Source organism: Strix uralensis, chromosome 17 (assembly GCF_047716275.1).
Source record: "Strix uralensis isolate ZFMK-TIS-50842 chromosome 17, bStrUra1, whole genome shotgun sequence".
Classification (NCBI taxonomy): domain Eukaryota; kingdom Metazoa; phylum Chordata; class Aves; order Strigiformes; family Strigidae; genus Strix; species Strix uralensis.
This window is the reverse complement of record NC_133988.1, coordinates 10756948-10772622: the sequence shown is the minus strand read 5'-3', so window position 1 is coordinate 10772622 and position 15675 is coordinate 10756948. Positions and strand designations below refer to the sequence as shown.

Sequence of the window (15675 nt, the reverse complement as noted above, 5' to 3'; positions counted from 1 at the left end):
AGCCCCTGTAGGCTTCACTGATTTTCAGCACAGCAATTCTCCCTTCACAAACACACTTTGCTCTGCCTTCATCAGTAAGAAACAAGCACGGACTTACCTGGTCAGTATGGGACGTCCCATGGAAATTTTACCCAAGAATAAAGACACGAGTCTTAGCACAGGATGTCTTGGTGAATCTGGACATTAACCAAAACTTGGATTTATTTAGCAACAGGCGTTACGGCCACACTTGGCAGCAGATGTGAGCACAACAAATGCATTTCTCACCCAGTGCTCCTACATCCTCTCAGCTGCTTACCTGCCAGGCGGTGAGGAAAGGAGAAACCTCTGGTGCAACTATTCTGTACACATTTACCTGCAGCCCGGTCACACAAGCAGCAATAAATGACCACTTATCTCTTTATCCCTGAGTTGATGAAGATGGATAAAAGGGGCTGAGTGGAGACAGTACCATTCAGCCTTCCCAGACACCACTGTACCCACACTATGCAATTTTTTCCTGTTGATTATTTACTGTCTGAACTCTGTGGTGGGAAACAAAGAGGACTCGTCTCTTTGAATCAGTGAGATTTGGAGTGATGCAGGGTGAGTGAAGCTTATGTGTTTCAGTTCCCTCAGGTCTGTACCTAGTACTATAGTCTAGCTGAAAGAAATGAAAGATATTAAAATATAAGCAATAATTCATTGCTTTCCAAGGCTGTCTTTTACTGAACATAAGAGCTCATTTCCAGACAAGATGCTCTCCAGAACAATACTGGGGCAGTTCTCCACCTAACCTGCCTTCCCAGGGACAAAGATAAATTGCTTGTGAAGTGGTAGATAAAATCATCTTCTCCAGTTTGACTTTTTTTTTTTTTTTTTTTTTTTATACTTACCTTAATACTTAGGTAATATTTATTTGCTGCTTTCCAAACAGTTCTGTAGTAAATCACTGGCTACTGGAATTTACATTTGATAAATGAAAGACACATAAAAACACACTGCTCGTAGATTTGGACTGACATATGCTGAGGGTTTCCAGTGCAAAGGGGAAGCATCACAAAAAAGAAAGGAATTCATTGATTTTTATGATCAGAAGGGGAAATGAGAAGTACACTCTAGTATACTGCTATTTGCCCAATCCATCCTGGAAGTCAGCTATTTAATGCACAGCACATTTTTCTTTCTCTTGATACGGCTAATGACCTTGTAATTTTTATTTATATATTTTGGTAGCAAGGGCAAATACATTATCTGAGTGACAGATTTATTTCCTTCAAATGCCAGCGTTTGTGCAAACCTGAAAAGGAAAAGGTACTAACTGCAACATTAAATGAAACGGTTTAGCTCATCTCTAAATTCAACACAAACAGTTATTTATCAGTGATAAATTCTCCCCAGATGAAATCTACAGGGAACTCAGACACCTGGCTTTGAAGAAAACACAACAGAAAAAGGCAGCAGCAGCCTCAGGCCAGATAATGTTCACCCTGTCAGCCAGGATCTTCGGTGCTCAGCAGTCAGCGTGAATTTGCACTGTGGTGTGACCACCCCATCTGCAGTCGTCTAGATTGCTTTACATTTACATTCAGTAACCTCTTGCCTCTACCCCTCAGCCCCATTTTGCTCTTTAAGGAGGCAAAATCTGCTGAAGAAGGGGAAGGACAGATGGAAGGGAAGGGTCAGGAAACGTTCAAGAAAATTTTGCTTCATATGAAGATGCTGATTTACCCAAGATGACTTGTTTTTTCTGGGAATACACAACTTTTAACACCAGTTGGGACTGTTTTCCTGGGTAAGGATGGGATTACCAATCCCAGAGAGAGAGAACTGGATGTACAGCATCGGGGGTGAGGAGGCAGTTAGTCATGTATCACCAGGCGTACATCATCACACCACCATTTCCCTATATCCCAGATAAATGCCACAGCTGCTTGACTATGGGTCATTTCTTTTCAGGCCAGACAAGGTCTCCTGTTTCATTTCACAAGGATTAGTTGCTGTTCAATGGAGCACGGACATGACTATCCCCACACCCTTTCAGTGCACTGCTAAGTATGGAGTGAAGCTCTTGTCCTTTCCCTTTCTAGCCCAATGATTACTAAACGAGTTTCAGCAGTACAACCAAATATGTGCACCCAAAACCGGACAAGATCCCAGTAGTTAAAAGCAGTCATGTGAGATTTAAATGAAGACATGTGTCTGAATCAAGAGGATGGGGAGGTTTAGTAGCACCTTCTCCCCACCGGACACAGAACTGAAAGATAGTGGTTCAGAAAACCATTGCGTGTCTGACTAACTACAAGAACTCTCTGAAGTACAATGAAGGATGGAAGAACGAGGGAAGTTTTACTGCGTAAGACAGATAAGAGAGAGGTGAGTCAGTGGTTGCCCCTGAAACTGGTTAATTCTCCTTCTCTTTTCATCCTCAGAACTGTATTTAATGATTCATTTTAACAGTAGTAAACAATCCATTTCTTTCCACTTCTATGAAATTCTGCCAGAAAAATAATTACATGCATCTATATAGCATTTATCAAGCAGAGTTCTTAAAGTGCCTTACTACAGGAAGCAAACTATGAGCATAAAATGATGCGCAAGTCCCTCCAAACTGACATGTTTCAGGCAACCAGAGGAAACCGACTTCCATATCTATGACTTATCGCCTGCAATAACAACACATTTCCAATCCAAGTTATTTGTCTCATACTGAGTTGCCAACATTAAACGTGTGTTTCAAGGTTCTTTTATCAAGAACATGGAAGTGGAACGGTCCCTCTGAACCACTCCTTACAAGGGTGTGTATCACTGGAAAGCACACTCAGCTGCCTTCTCCCCATGGAGAGGCAAATCCCCAATAGTAAACTTTGTTTGTGGTCTCACAGCATGCATTTACCAAACCTGTATTGCGGGGCAAGAGGCTCCACTGAAGGTAAGGTAGGTACAGGCTCAAAAGATGCCCTGAGCTGGGCACAGAAGTAGCTCATCATCAGCAGCAAAGCAAACAGGTTTCTGCTGTGTGTGCCCCTCGACTCAGTGCAGCTGCTACAGCCCAGGGACTTGGCTTTGCCTCTGCGAGCATCACACTGTGCAACGTTTTAAGACATGATCAAGTAATTCCAAGAGACACTCAATTTATTTGCTAATTGTAGTTAATTTCTAATTTCCGTATTGCTCTTTAGGCTGCTATAAACAAAACTGATAGCAATATAAATGTTACCATAGCTGTGTTACCTTAGCATTTTTACTGCTAATTATCTCAATCAACTTTTCTATAAACAGACACATTAAGTATTAAGAAGAACAAGCACCCACATCATGGGTAAATTACAAACTGAGTGATAATGTTCGTGGTTTGCACTACAATGATTTACTGACACTAATTATTAGCTATTCCTGTACACCTGAGATATGGCTGTCCTAAAGAAGAGTGTTTACTGTGTATTATACAGTAGTCAATTGGACATCATATTCTATGTATCAAATTAAAACTGAGATGAGACAGTGTCTTGTCTACCATGACTTAAACTGTGCATCACCAAAGTTCTCTGAATGCGGTTTGGGTACATAATTTAGAAAGGCTAATAAGTTGCTAAACTTTCACCCTTGCCAAACGAGAAGAAATTTTTTGAGGAAATACATTTTCCCACAATTACTTGTTGCTGAAGGTTCAAACTACCATCTTTAATAGGATTTTTTAAAAATATTGGTTTACTCAAAAAGATCCAGAAAAGGTCTTAAAATGACTGTGTTTTATTTGGATGAAATTATTAGGAAGTACAGTTTCAAAAAGAAAAAGACAACATTTCTGACCAAAATCCAGGTATCGGGAATGAGGAAAGGAGGCAAAGCAAAGTGAAGTGTAAATTTCCATCAAATCAATTGGCCAGTTTGGTGAAAAAACAGTTTCTTATCTAAAAAAGAAAAAGTCAAACAACAAGCCTGGTCACTGTTGAAGCAGGACGTAGAGCTGGCTGGACTGCTGGGCTAATCAATTCCTAAGTCATGGCAATATATATAGAGAGAACATTGCTGACATGGTCTCCAGCTCTGCAGGTGAGACCTATTTCCAACAGCATCATGCCCTGCTGAGTGAATGTCAGAGCTCAAAAACATTATGGGATTTAATATTCAGGTGAGGCATTTGCAACAGGCCAGCTGGAGCTCCCAAGGTGCTCACACTGATTACCAGGAGGGCTCTTCACAGAGACTTGGCGCTCTGTAAATTGAAAAGCACTCCACATTACCTTCAGCCATTCTGTTTTTTGAAAATACATGTTTACTGACTAATGAGTGAAATGATTCATGCCAAAAATGGCAATGAAATTCCAATATTTTATGGCACGCTTTTAGGAGTGTCAGGAGAAGGGGGTGCCTGCCGTCTACAAGTAACTAATACTAGAGATTATTCATTGCTTCAGTCAAAAAACCCAAACATATAGCTTCACAAGTTAATGTATGACATTATTTTGTACATTAAGCCAATGGTACAGGGTTATTTAATTTGGTACAAATGATGTCAGTAAAAGCAAAATCAGTAGGTAAAAATAAAAATGGCATTGCTATGAAGGCATAGCTGAAGAAACAGTTAACTCTCTCAACTTAGAAAGCTTAGACTGGAAAAAAAGATCATGATCCTTAAGAACTTTGTATCCTGCTGTGAATTTTGCAGTTTAAACATCTTGGTGCTCAGTGAGAGGGAAAAAGAAAAGTTTCAGACTCTCTGTTGCAACTATTTTTTCCATCAAATATACCTTTGATTCAAGCAGCTGGAGAGATTAGATATCCAACGACATGTAATAGTAGAAAGGAGACTTCAGTGTGTGGGGGTTTGCTTCCAAATAATCACCCTTTGCTAACAATTTCACAGTCTCTTTTAATGGACACACAGTTTCTGTTCATTGGTCTAAACACTGCAAGTTTACAGGTGCCAAAGCAACTCCAACACAGAGTGAAGCAGGCATCTTCAACACAATGGCCTCCACCTCTTTTAAAACCAGCTGAGTAAACATTGGCTCACTTTTCCAAAAGAGAGCTGGGTTTAGTCCTGCTCTCTAATAATATAGAAAATCAAGCAAATAATGAAATTTGCAATAATCTGAGCCCATTTTTCATAGCTAGCCAGCTCTCTGGAGGTGGTGCCAGAAGGGACTATTACTGTACCCCTTGCAATTGTGTCATAGCAGCTTTGTGCTTTATCTGTTTCCAAGAACTTGCAGACATTTCAGTGGTCCTTTGCTGAAAGGAATAATCACACTCTGCATCTTCCAGCAGCAAGAAATTTGAAAGAATAGCCTTCAAAACATGCATGTGGCAGCAGGGTCCCCTCATTTCTAATGTGCCCAGCAGAGCATGTTACCTGGCATTTCTGCAATAGCTTCTGCCAGAGGCATCACTTCAGAGGTGGATGTTCAGCACATCCTGAAACGAAACCCTTATGCTAGAACTGGACTCTGATGTTTTATAAAAACCATTCTGAACTCTACCTGAGCAGCACTTCATAGAAGTAGCCTTTCAGATTTCAGACTTTCTTCTCTGTGTGAATGCAACAGAAGAGATGGAGGAGTTTTTAGAGCAGCTCAGATATCCCTGTTTTATGATATCCTAGCGTGGGAATTCTTAAAAGTCAAGGATCTCAGGTTTCCTTCAATTTTCAAAGCAAAGCCTACCAAAGACAGATGTCTTCTAGACTACCCACACACACCCACAGCAGGACTGGAAAAGATTTTCCGATCATGAAAGAATTTCCACATGTTTCAGAAATTTTGCTGACCTAAATTGTCAAGAATAACATCAATCTTAAATGTTTTCACTAGTTAAAACACAGGTTTTTTTGTTACCTCCATCTTCCTCCCAAAAAAACCTACTCCCAAAATGTTTTTCTTAAACTGAATCACTGATGATTTTCAGAAGACCTGTTTGGTGTTAAAAGCTTCTTTAATATAAGCATATTTCAACCTGAAAGATCAGTTTAAACTGAAAACCCAAACCTTTGTTGCAAAAGTAGAAAAACGCAATCTTCCAACAATGTTAAAAAAACCCAAGTTATTTGCTCTCATTTGGAAATTTTGCCAAAGTGCAGCCTTTTACGCAGAAATATTTTTGGTTTAATTTATCAGCTGGCAAAGCCTCAAAAACCTGCCCATCAAACTTTAAGGAGGCCAGTGGGCTCACAGTCCTGCTCAGAGTGCATGTGGCCTGAAGATAAAGATGCCTTAAATCACTGCAACAGACCATCCAAATGACAGGATGTGATAGAGTCCTTAAATTCTTGTTCCTCAAGGTAAAAAAAGTCTAAGTACTTTCTGGCAAAAGTTGCAACACCTGAAGGGCAGGAGGACACACAACCCAAGTAGTAAATTCACAACAGCAAGCACCACTGGGGCCTTCTTGGGTCCTTTAACACCATTGTGTAAAATAAAATCTATGTGTACAGCAAAATTACAGGAAAACTCTGATGAAGTCAAACTGAAACATAACTCTTAACATTAAAAACATGCATAGGAAGATGATGCTATAGTTTTGGCCTCTCTCTCCAATCAGTCATGGACCAATAAGGCCTAAATCAGAAGAGATTCTTCAAAGTAAATTTGAAACATGACAATAAGATCTTTCCCCATCCGAAACACAGAAGCTCTCTAGGTATCCTGCAGTCCTTAATGGATGTGGCAACTCTTCTAGTGCCCGCTCTACAAACAAAAAATTAGCACGAATATAACACACTTCTGGTTCTTGCATCTCTGATATTGGCAATTTACATAGTTCACTGAAAACTGGTTTTTCAAAGTAATTTATAGCCCGACATTTTCTTTTTTTCTAACGGGGTTTTATGAATATTCTTTCTTCAATGTATTCTCATTGCTGACTAGAGAGTCATATTTAATCAGATGTGCTAGATAAAGCTTTCTCTCTCTGCTTTTCACTTCACATAGGAAGCTGTTAGAAACTAGGGAGCTGTCATAATCAAACATGTCATATGGAAAAATTAATCACGTGGTCTCGTTTTGTTCATCAACTACATTTTTATCATCGTCTTTAAAGGCAGCCATAATTACGGTTTTAAAAAGTCCCAACTCTCATTTCTCAAAATAGCCTGTGTTATTTAATGGTGCACTTATAGAGCAAAAATCTTTCCATGCTGGGACAAAACAGCTTACATCAGAGAGAATTTCAGCTGACAAAAAAAGAATTGAAAAAAAGGAAGAAATCACATCTCGAGATCCACAGATCATACATTTTGACAAAGATTTCAGGATAAACTTCTGACCAATGTTTCCAAATTACAGGACCCAAAAGGGTCCTTGCTTGACTGATCATGATACTGTCTCTGTTACAATCCCTGTCTTTTTGGTTTCAACTCCTGCTAACAGCAGTTTATAGATAATCTGCTAATAGCAGATATATAGGGAGTGTAACAAAATCTCACACATAAAAATGAATTCTGTCACTAGGATAGTCTTATTAACATAGGTGTGTAAATACCCAGCTCCCACTGCTCTTGCTGCCCTGGAAGGCTGGGAACAAGCAGCAGTGTTCGTGGAGTATTGATTTTGGAGGGTTGAATTTCACTTGGGGCTCTCCTCATCTTTTTTTTCCTGGTTCATATGGCATGAACTTAATTTGAAGACAGAAGCATAGATACGTAGGATAGAGCAGATGCAGTCATACAAGTCTTTAATATTTGTTTGGCACTAGTATTATCACTTTATGATTATTATTATTAATATTTCATTTTCCTCAATGATGAATACTAGGAAGCTAGCTGCTTTTCCCAAAACTATTACAAACAGAGTTCAAGGGTGTGTTGTTAGATCCCCTTGCAGAGTCATCTAACGTGATGGTAGATTTCATGGCAGATTCAAAATGGCACCTTTTCTTTGTAGGAACATAAAACAATTGTTTCATAGATACTTGATTAGCCTTTAAAATTTGTCAGAATTGATTTGAACTTGATTGGAGATTTTTAAATTCCTCTAGTGGCTCTTCAGCAGCAAATTTAGAGGTTGTCCTTCACATATTTCTTAGAGGTTACACAGAACCTCAAGCTAGCTAAGATCTCAGACGTGACAATAGTGAGAAGATAAAACCCTTATGTTAACCCTCTTACAGAAGAAAATAGATAAGCATGAAGAAATTGAAACATGTTCTAGAGAAACTCGCACTCAGCAGCTGCTATCTTGCTGTAAAGATAAACTTTGTGTGTAAAGAACTAAGTCCGATAAATTAATAGACTAGTTGCTATGGGAGGGAGAAGATAGGATTTAAAATTATATTAACAATGTCCCATATACTTTAACCACTAATCTGATCTCCATAAACCCACTTCTGTGCAATTTTTACAAAGGATATTGCACCTTTGAAAAAAGCATGTCTAGGGAAGAAGTTGATGATTTTATTTGTGAAGTAGAATTCCCTTCTGCAAGGAAAACTACAGGCTCTCTGAAACATCTTGGTGATGGGGAATGGAAATTGCAAAAAACCTTCTGAGAAACAAGAGCAGACTGGTACCACATAGGCTAGCTGCACTGTGCAACACTGCATAGGCCATGCTTTACATATGGATTTCAAATATGTATTAACTGGGATGACAAAGACTAAAATACCACTCCAAACCAAGGTGGTTCAGGAATTCTTGTTTGCCGCTAGGAAAGTTCATCTGTAACTGCAGTGATGCTGGTCAAAGACCACCTGCCCTGGTAAGACTGTTTCCTGGGAAGCTGGTGAGAGGGCTTAACAGACAAGCAGAGCATGGCAGGAGTTAAGCACAAGGCCAAAATGATGGCAAAATGCGGCCAGGTCTGTACTCAAAGAAATGTTGGGACAGCTTACACAGATACCAGACTTCCATCACTGGGCTCTGAAGCCTGCTCCTCATTCCTGATCCTAAGCTCCTAGGATTCACACGGCTGCAAAGCAGAGCCTGCTTCTGGTGATCATGACACCTACCTTTACCGGCACAAGTTCCCCCGATGCCTGCCTGCTCTGGGCAGCTGCCCGAGAGAGGCATCAGGAGGAGAATCATCCAGAGACTCCACCGATCCTGACCGATCCAGCTGCAGCACTGTACCATGTGCCGTGCAAGGGACAGCGGCTCACCCCTCTGGTGAAGGTGTGATGTCAGCATGTCCCTCAGGTGGAAAAGGGTGGGAAAGATGATCTGTTAGTTCCAGAAAGCTCTTGGGGAGCAGAATTTTGGGAGATGGCAGCCTAACAGGTAATAATAAAGCAGGCAATGTCACAGGCATGGCGTATAGCAACATTGGTACGTTCTGTATTGCTGACCTTAGATGCAGATGAGCACTGTTTATCTACCATCAACCTCACTGACATCATTGCCTAGGGACGGCATTAGGGTCTGACAGGAGAGGAAGCATTGAGGAATAGGAAGAAAGGACAGCCTATCTAAGGGCAAGTTTTTAATTTTTGAAGACTTGTTTTTCTTAGCAAATCAATGAATGTTAGCACCTCAAAACTCTGCAGGAGATGTTAACAGCTCCTATCACATAAATGACAGCCATAGAAAAGAGGTTGCTTTGAGACATAGCCTTAAACTTCACAGAGTAGAGATAATAACTCTCTCCAAATTTTCCTCAAGTCTGAAAGAAGCAGACGATATCTTCTGGTCTAATACCAGATATGTTGGTTTTTGCAAGCTCAAATCATTTTTCCTTGTATAAAGTAAATGTAATTTGGTTTGGTAATTTAGTTGGGTAATTTTCCCAGGCAGATGCATCTCATAACATATTCTTTAAGAACGCATTTGATGAGAATAATTTTCTGCCTTCTTACAAATTTACTCAACTTTTTTCCAAATCAATAGAACGGCTGTCCGTCATCTCTGCAAATCTGTCAGCACAGACACTGTTTGTACTGCAACTGTTAAAATTCAACAAATTGGCCTTGGAAAAATACAATCCACATGGGATACATGAAATGGCATTAAAGACCAGCCCGTCATCCTTGTTCCTCACTTCTGACTCACGTGATTGCTTTAGGTTGTTTCTTCTCACTTATCCCAAAAGACCATAGAGAAAATCTCCCTTTAAATTCAAGTCTCAGTAAGGGATAAAGGCATATGTACATTAAGCTTACATCAGACAATCTGCAGCTGAACTCCTACAACATTTAAGTTCATAGGAAAATACCTGTTTGCCTAGATTTGAGCTTTACTAACCTGCACCAAACCACCAAATAATGCTGACTAGTCAATTCAGAAGCTACTCCTGAAACACAAGAACCAGTATACTAGCTGCCATAGCCCAGTGCTCACTTGGACACTACTTAAAAGAGGCTCAAGACTAGATCAGCTGAGCATAGCAGCAGTCCAAACCAGGTTGAAGGACCCTGTCTGATGCCAGAAGATTAGCGAGAACACTGAAGGTCAGAGTAGGGATGCCTTGCTTGACATGTGTAGGTGTTCACACAACACTTCCATAAAAGTCTCTTGAAAAGTACAGAACTAACTCACAGACAACAGAACTGGGGAACTTTCTAAAAAACATCACTTATAAAATAACTGCATTGACCACACTTGTCATTGCTATCTCATTTCTCACTAATATATGTCAAGATTAGTATATTCCTCAATCATTCAGCTACTCAATCATTGCCTGAGAGGCATTCAATCTATTAACCATGCTGAAACGTGTAGTATGGCTTTCTAAACCTTTGACTTCCTATTGGAAAGTCTTACCTAAAAATAGGAACTGGCACTTAGTCATTATATGCCTTTGACCCATTAGTAGTTTCATTCCACTGAGGTTTACAACGCTCTGTATTAACAAAAATCAGTCCTTCCAATAACATAGCAGGGCACTGTGCTTTTAATCTGAGGCCAATTCTACCCTTGCCCTAGCCAGGGCTGTCACCCATGGACACTGTTCATAAAGCGACAGATCCTTCAGAAATCAACTTTTCTTCAAGAAACTCATCTCCTCAGTGGGAAAAAAAGTGGTGAGTATGGAAGACCAGATCCTGTCATATGAACTAGTTTAAACGCATCTCTGAGATAGAGCTAAAGCCAAAGACTGTAATATTTAGACGGGGTTTGTATGCACCTCCTTTAGGTTCAGGTTTGGGCTTTGGATCTGCAGCCAAATGAGAACAGCCTCTTGAGATTTTGAGGGGAAGAGTTGTTTTATGTTTCAAAATCCTTCCCATTTTAATTTAGTATCTCAGGTGAACAGGGATTATTTCCTCTGACTTAACTAAAGCAAAAATTGGACCTCCAACCTAGAAGCAAAATTAAAAGTCTTTGCCAAAGCCAGGTCCTAGAATTAAAACACCCACACTTGAAACTGCTGGGGTTGGTCTATTCATAACACCAAATTTCAAATTTAAACTTTTTGAACTTAGAAAGAACACAAAAGGGAAAAAAAATATACAGCAAGTTTGGAGTCACATACATCAGTGCATGCGGCAGCTGAATTACAGAATCACAGAATGGCTGAAGTTGGAAGGGACCTCTGGAGGTCAGCTGGTACAACCCCTCCCCACCTAGAGCCAAGTGCCCAGGACCACATCCCAGCAGCTTTTGAATATCTCCAACCATGGAGAGTCTACCACCTCTTTGGGCAACCTCTCAACATTGTCTCAACAGTCCAATTTCAACTGACTCTCTTCAAAATGGCAAATGAAATAGTTTTCACACTATTTCAGGTGCCTGTCCTTGTATGTTTGGGAGATAAACTACTTCTAACTTTGCAGAAAGGACAGACAGCAAGCGTGTAACCCAACGGCACCTTTTCTAGCAGGCAGGCAAAGACATTAGCCTAAAACTAGGCAGAACCTTTCAGAGCATCTCCCTCCGATTGTTACCTAAGCTAAGCCAGGATGAAAGTAAAAGACAAAAGTTGCTCAACTTTCTTTTTTCCCCTCAAAGTGAGTTCTCAGCTTTCTTGTGTAATACCATTAGTTCACATTTTCGGTCTTTTGCTAAGGAAGTAATACTTATTGTGTGTTCAACCTTCAGTAAGAAGGCTGAAGAATGATAAAATGCTTCCTGGCATTTTAGCTGAGACCACAGGGAGGAAGAATAAAGAGCGGAATTTATTGATGCTTCCATTAGAATAAAGTCATTCTTGAATAAGAAAACATTGAAACAGACTGTCTAATGAAGTGATCACAAAAGGTCTTTTCAAAGGACCCTAAGTGGAGTCGTCCGCATTTGTTTTCTCTTTCCACAACAACCCCTTAAATGATCTTTGCATATTGTCTGCACTAAATCCTGCAGGGTTGCTATTTCATTTTAAAGAAAAAAGCTTTTAGGCTGCAAGGGATTCATTCAGTGAGAGCTATTATGCTTATTGTGACTCTGCTGCAGAGCCAAGGGATTTACTATATGCTCATTAGATCCTGCTTTGTTCCAGAACAATCTTTTACAATTCAAATTTTAGCATGCTGATCTACTTAGAATAACACTTTCAAAAAAGGCTATTAAAGTAAAAGCTTCTTCTAATGCAGGAACACTACAAACTCAGATTAATTACTAATATTTTAGACCATGAAGACATCTGGTGTCTCAGCTTAAGTTCAGCTTTGAACATGGCTATGAGAAGTCACAAAGACTCAGTGTTATGGGTACAAAGCGATACTGTAGATGGTCACTGAGCTCAGAGGCCACAGTATAAAGCCATCATAGATGAGGAACGTTTGTCAGTTGGCTTCTTGGTCACCGGCGTACAAAAGACTTGATTTGTTCAAGCGCTGGCACCTGAATCATCTAGGCAGCGGAGAAGCCTCACCAGCAGAGACATTCTTTCACCAGGACCTCTAAGGAAGCTACATGAGATGAGAGGTATGAGCTCTCCACAGCCCTGCTTACATAACCAGTGGCAGGGCCGATGAAAAAAGGGAAAGAAAGCATGGCAAATGTAGCTGGAAAAAATGGCAGAAGTGAGCAAAAGCAATTCACTGAGTTCTGATGCTGGATGTTCATTACTCAGGGAGCTGTGACTGGTTCCATCTCTTGAGAGCGCTCTTTAAATTCACGTTTGGCAGCTGTGACCTGTAGAGGTATTGATGATGTGGGATGCACTCTTGTTTTTCAAAGCATTAATTCTATCTTGTTCCTCCTCTATGACCTTCCCAAGGGAGCGGTTGTATGAACACAGAACGATGAATATTATCATCTAGGAGATATACCTGATAGCTCATTCTTAATAGTTCTATAAATCTCACTAAGTCTTAGTGCTTTAGGTGTACAGCAGAGATAATACTGCTGTAAGGAACAGTGTGAGCCCATCTCTCATAAGTACAGAAACCAGCCAGCCTAGTGACACTATATTAAAGCATTCTCTCTTGTACTCTGATTAGCAGAACTCAAGCTGGAGGGAGAATTTATACTGAAAACTGATCTCTAGTAGAGTAATTAATAAAATATCAGAGGTGAGCAATAAGGAAAAAAACATCTCCCCAGCAGAAGTACTAACAAATCATTATAGTAATTCCAGACATTCTTTCCCACTCATTCATTCTAAATCAGATCAACAAACTAAAGATGCGATTTATATTAAAAAACTCACAAATCATCACCTGCTTATACTGGACAAGTTCATCTGGTGGGAATAAGCACCTGCTCACTAAACTAACATATGATTATTGAAGTCAGACGACGTCCTGTTTTACACAGTAAGTGCCAAATCCTTAATAAACTTATGCAGATGTGTGTGAGCAAGACTTTCAATGAATGCTTATTTATTTCAGATGAGAAACCCATGATTAAGATTCTCCTCCCTGGGAAAATATAACCAGTGCTATAGAAAGGTGCAGGAGGAGGGGATTTGCCCATAAACAACTGGAATAAGCTACCTGGTAAGGAGAAAGTCAGAGCTGATCTAGACTAAGTCCAACACCAAAACAAGTCTCTGAAGTTTGAAAAACATGTCTCTGACTTACACTGCCCTTTTGCCCAGGCACAGATACCCTTGGCAGCTACCTGAGTTGCAAGAACTCAAAAAAATGCAAGAAAAAAACCTGGTGAGTCTGTTACAACACACTTTGACTTCACCTTTCTGACTAAAGGACAGGACATGTCTGGAACAATTTTTTGATACCTTAGAAGAAAGGCACAAAGACGGAGAAGAGGAACTTTAACAGAAGAAAGTGCTATTATGTTCTAGTCATTCACTCTGCTTAAATGCTTTATTGCTACTATTAATGGACAGATAATAACGTTAATCATATGCTGTGACATGACTGACAAACTGAGCTATTTTATATGAACAGATTGCCTAGTACATCACCTAAGGAGCTGGTAAAGGGATGCAATTTGGGTAAAACACAAAATGAAAAGGCTGTTTGTGATTTTGATGGACAACTCCCTAAAGAATCTCCAAATCCTAGGGCTGCAAGGTAGGCTGTCACATTTGTAGATTTGTTGCCTCTCCGGGGAAATCTGAAGTGAGGCGTGTCACCAGACACAGCCTCATACTGCTCTTTTCATTTCATTACTTCAGGACCAGTTATTCCTGGTTACAAAGATTTAGACTAAGACTTGCTTTAGTTGACAAATTCTTCTGTTTGGAGGATAGTTTTTTGTTATTCTGTTGTATAATAAAACCAACAGAAAGGTATTGATTGTGACATATAAAAGAGTTTGCTAGGCATGCTTTTATTCCTTAAACTAGATAGGACACACTCCATCTAGCATAAGGATATGAAAATACACATACACATCTGGCAGTATTTTTCCCAAGAGCTAAAATTTTCCTCACAATTGAACACTGTAAATATTAGCTTCAGCTTACTGGGAAGATAGTGTCCTGTATTATTAAAGTGCTGAGCAAATAAGGGATGTTCTTTGTTTACAAGAGATTTCTAGAAGTTAAATATATATGTATACAGGTATGGTTTCAAATTGAACCAAATATGTGCTTGGCATTTCAAGGTGTTTGGCAACTCAAAATATGGAAAGAAAGTTCATTTCAGATCAAGCAAGATATTTTGTTCCAAACAACATCTGAAAATACCCTTTTTTGTGAATGTAATTTTTAAAAAGTTTTAATGGATTCTCCTTTCTTAACAGATGAATTCAGATATTATTTTTTTTGCCAAATCTATATTCCTTTTTCAAAAAATTATTTAGGAAATTACTGTCCCATTATAGACTAAAAGATAATTACTGACTACAAAGAAAACACTGACATTTACCTTTTGCCTTTTTATGGCTTCCTTAAGTAATTCATCACAATTCTTCCCTCCGAGGCTTGGAACCCAAACACCAAATTTCTGCTGTGACCAGATTTTCAAAACCCTTCAACTAGAGACAGTCTTGAAAACAAACTATGCAGAAGAAAGCTCATATTTTGAGACAAGTCTATGTTCTCCACCCTGGATTTACCACTTTGTGCTAAACCAAAGAGAAAGGTAATCTACAGCTAATAGAATTTCACCTAAATTCATCTCTTGTTCTCCTTCCCTGTGTCAGACAGCCTCATGCTGAACCACATGGTGACATCTATCACACTGGGAATCAGCAGCAGCTCTGTCCCTGCCCTTGGAGACAACTGTAAGACAGAGCCTAGCAGAGGTTAGAAATGTTTTGTATCATCCTTCCTTGCTCTTGTGCAAGGACTTTCATCCTGACATCTGAGAGTGATTTGCAGACACCCACTGTGAGCAGGAAGAACTGTATCCCCATTTCGTAAGCTAGGAAATGAAAATGGATGGGTTTCATGCCACCTCGTGATGAGTCTT

The 15675-nt window shown here is 39.7% G+C and overlaps 1 protein-coding gene across 2 annotated transcripts in view; it reads right to left on the bottom strand.

Annotated features, from left to right (window-relative positions):
* GALNT9 (polypeptide N-acetylgalactosaminyltransferase 9) overlaps positions 1-15675 on the bottom strand; it is a 155709-nt gene that overhangs the window by 18108 nt on the left and 121926 nt on the right. The gene's annotated exons all lie outside the window — the stretch shown is intronic.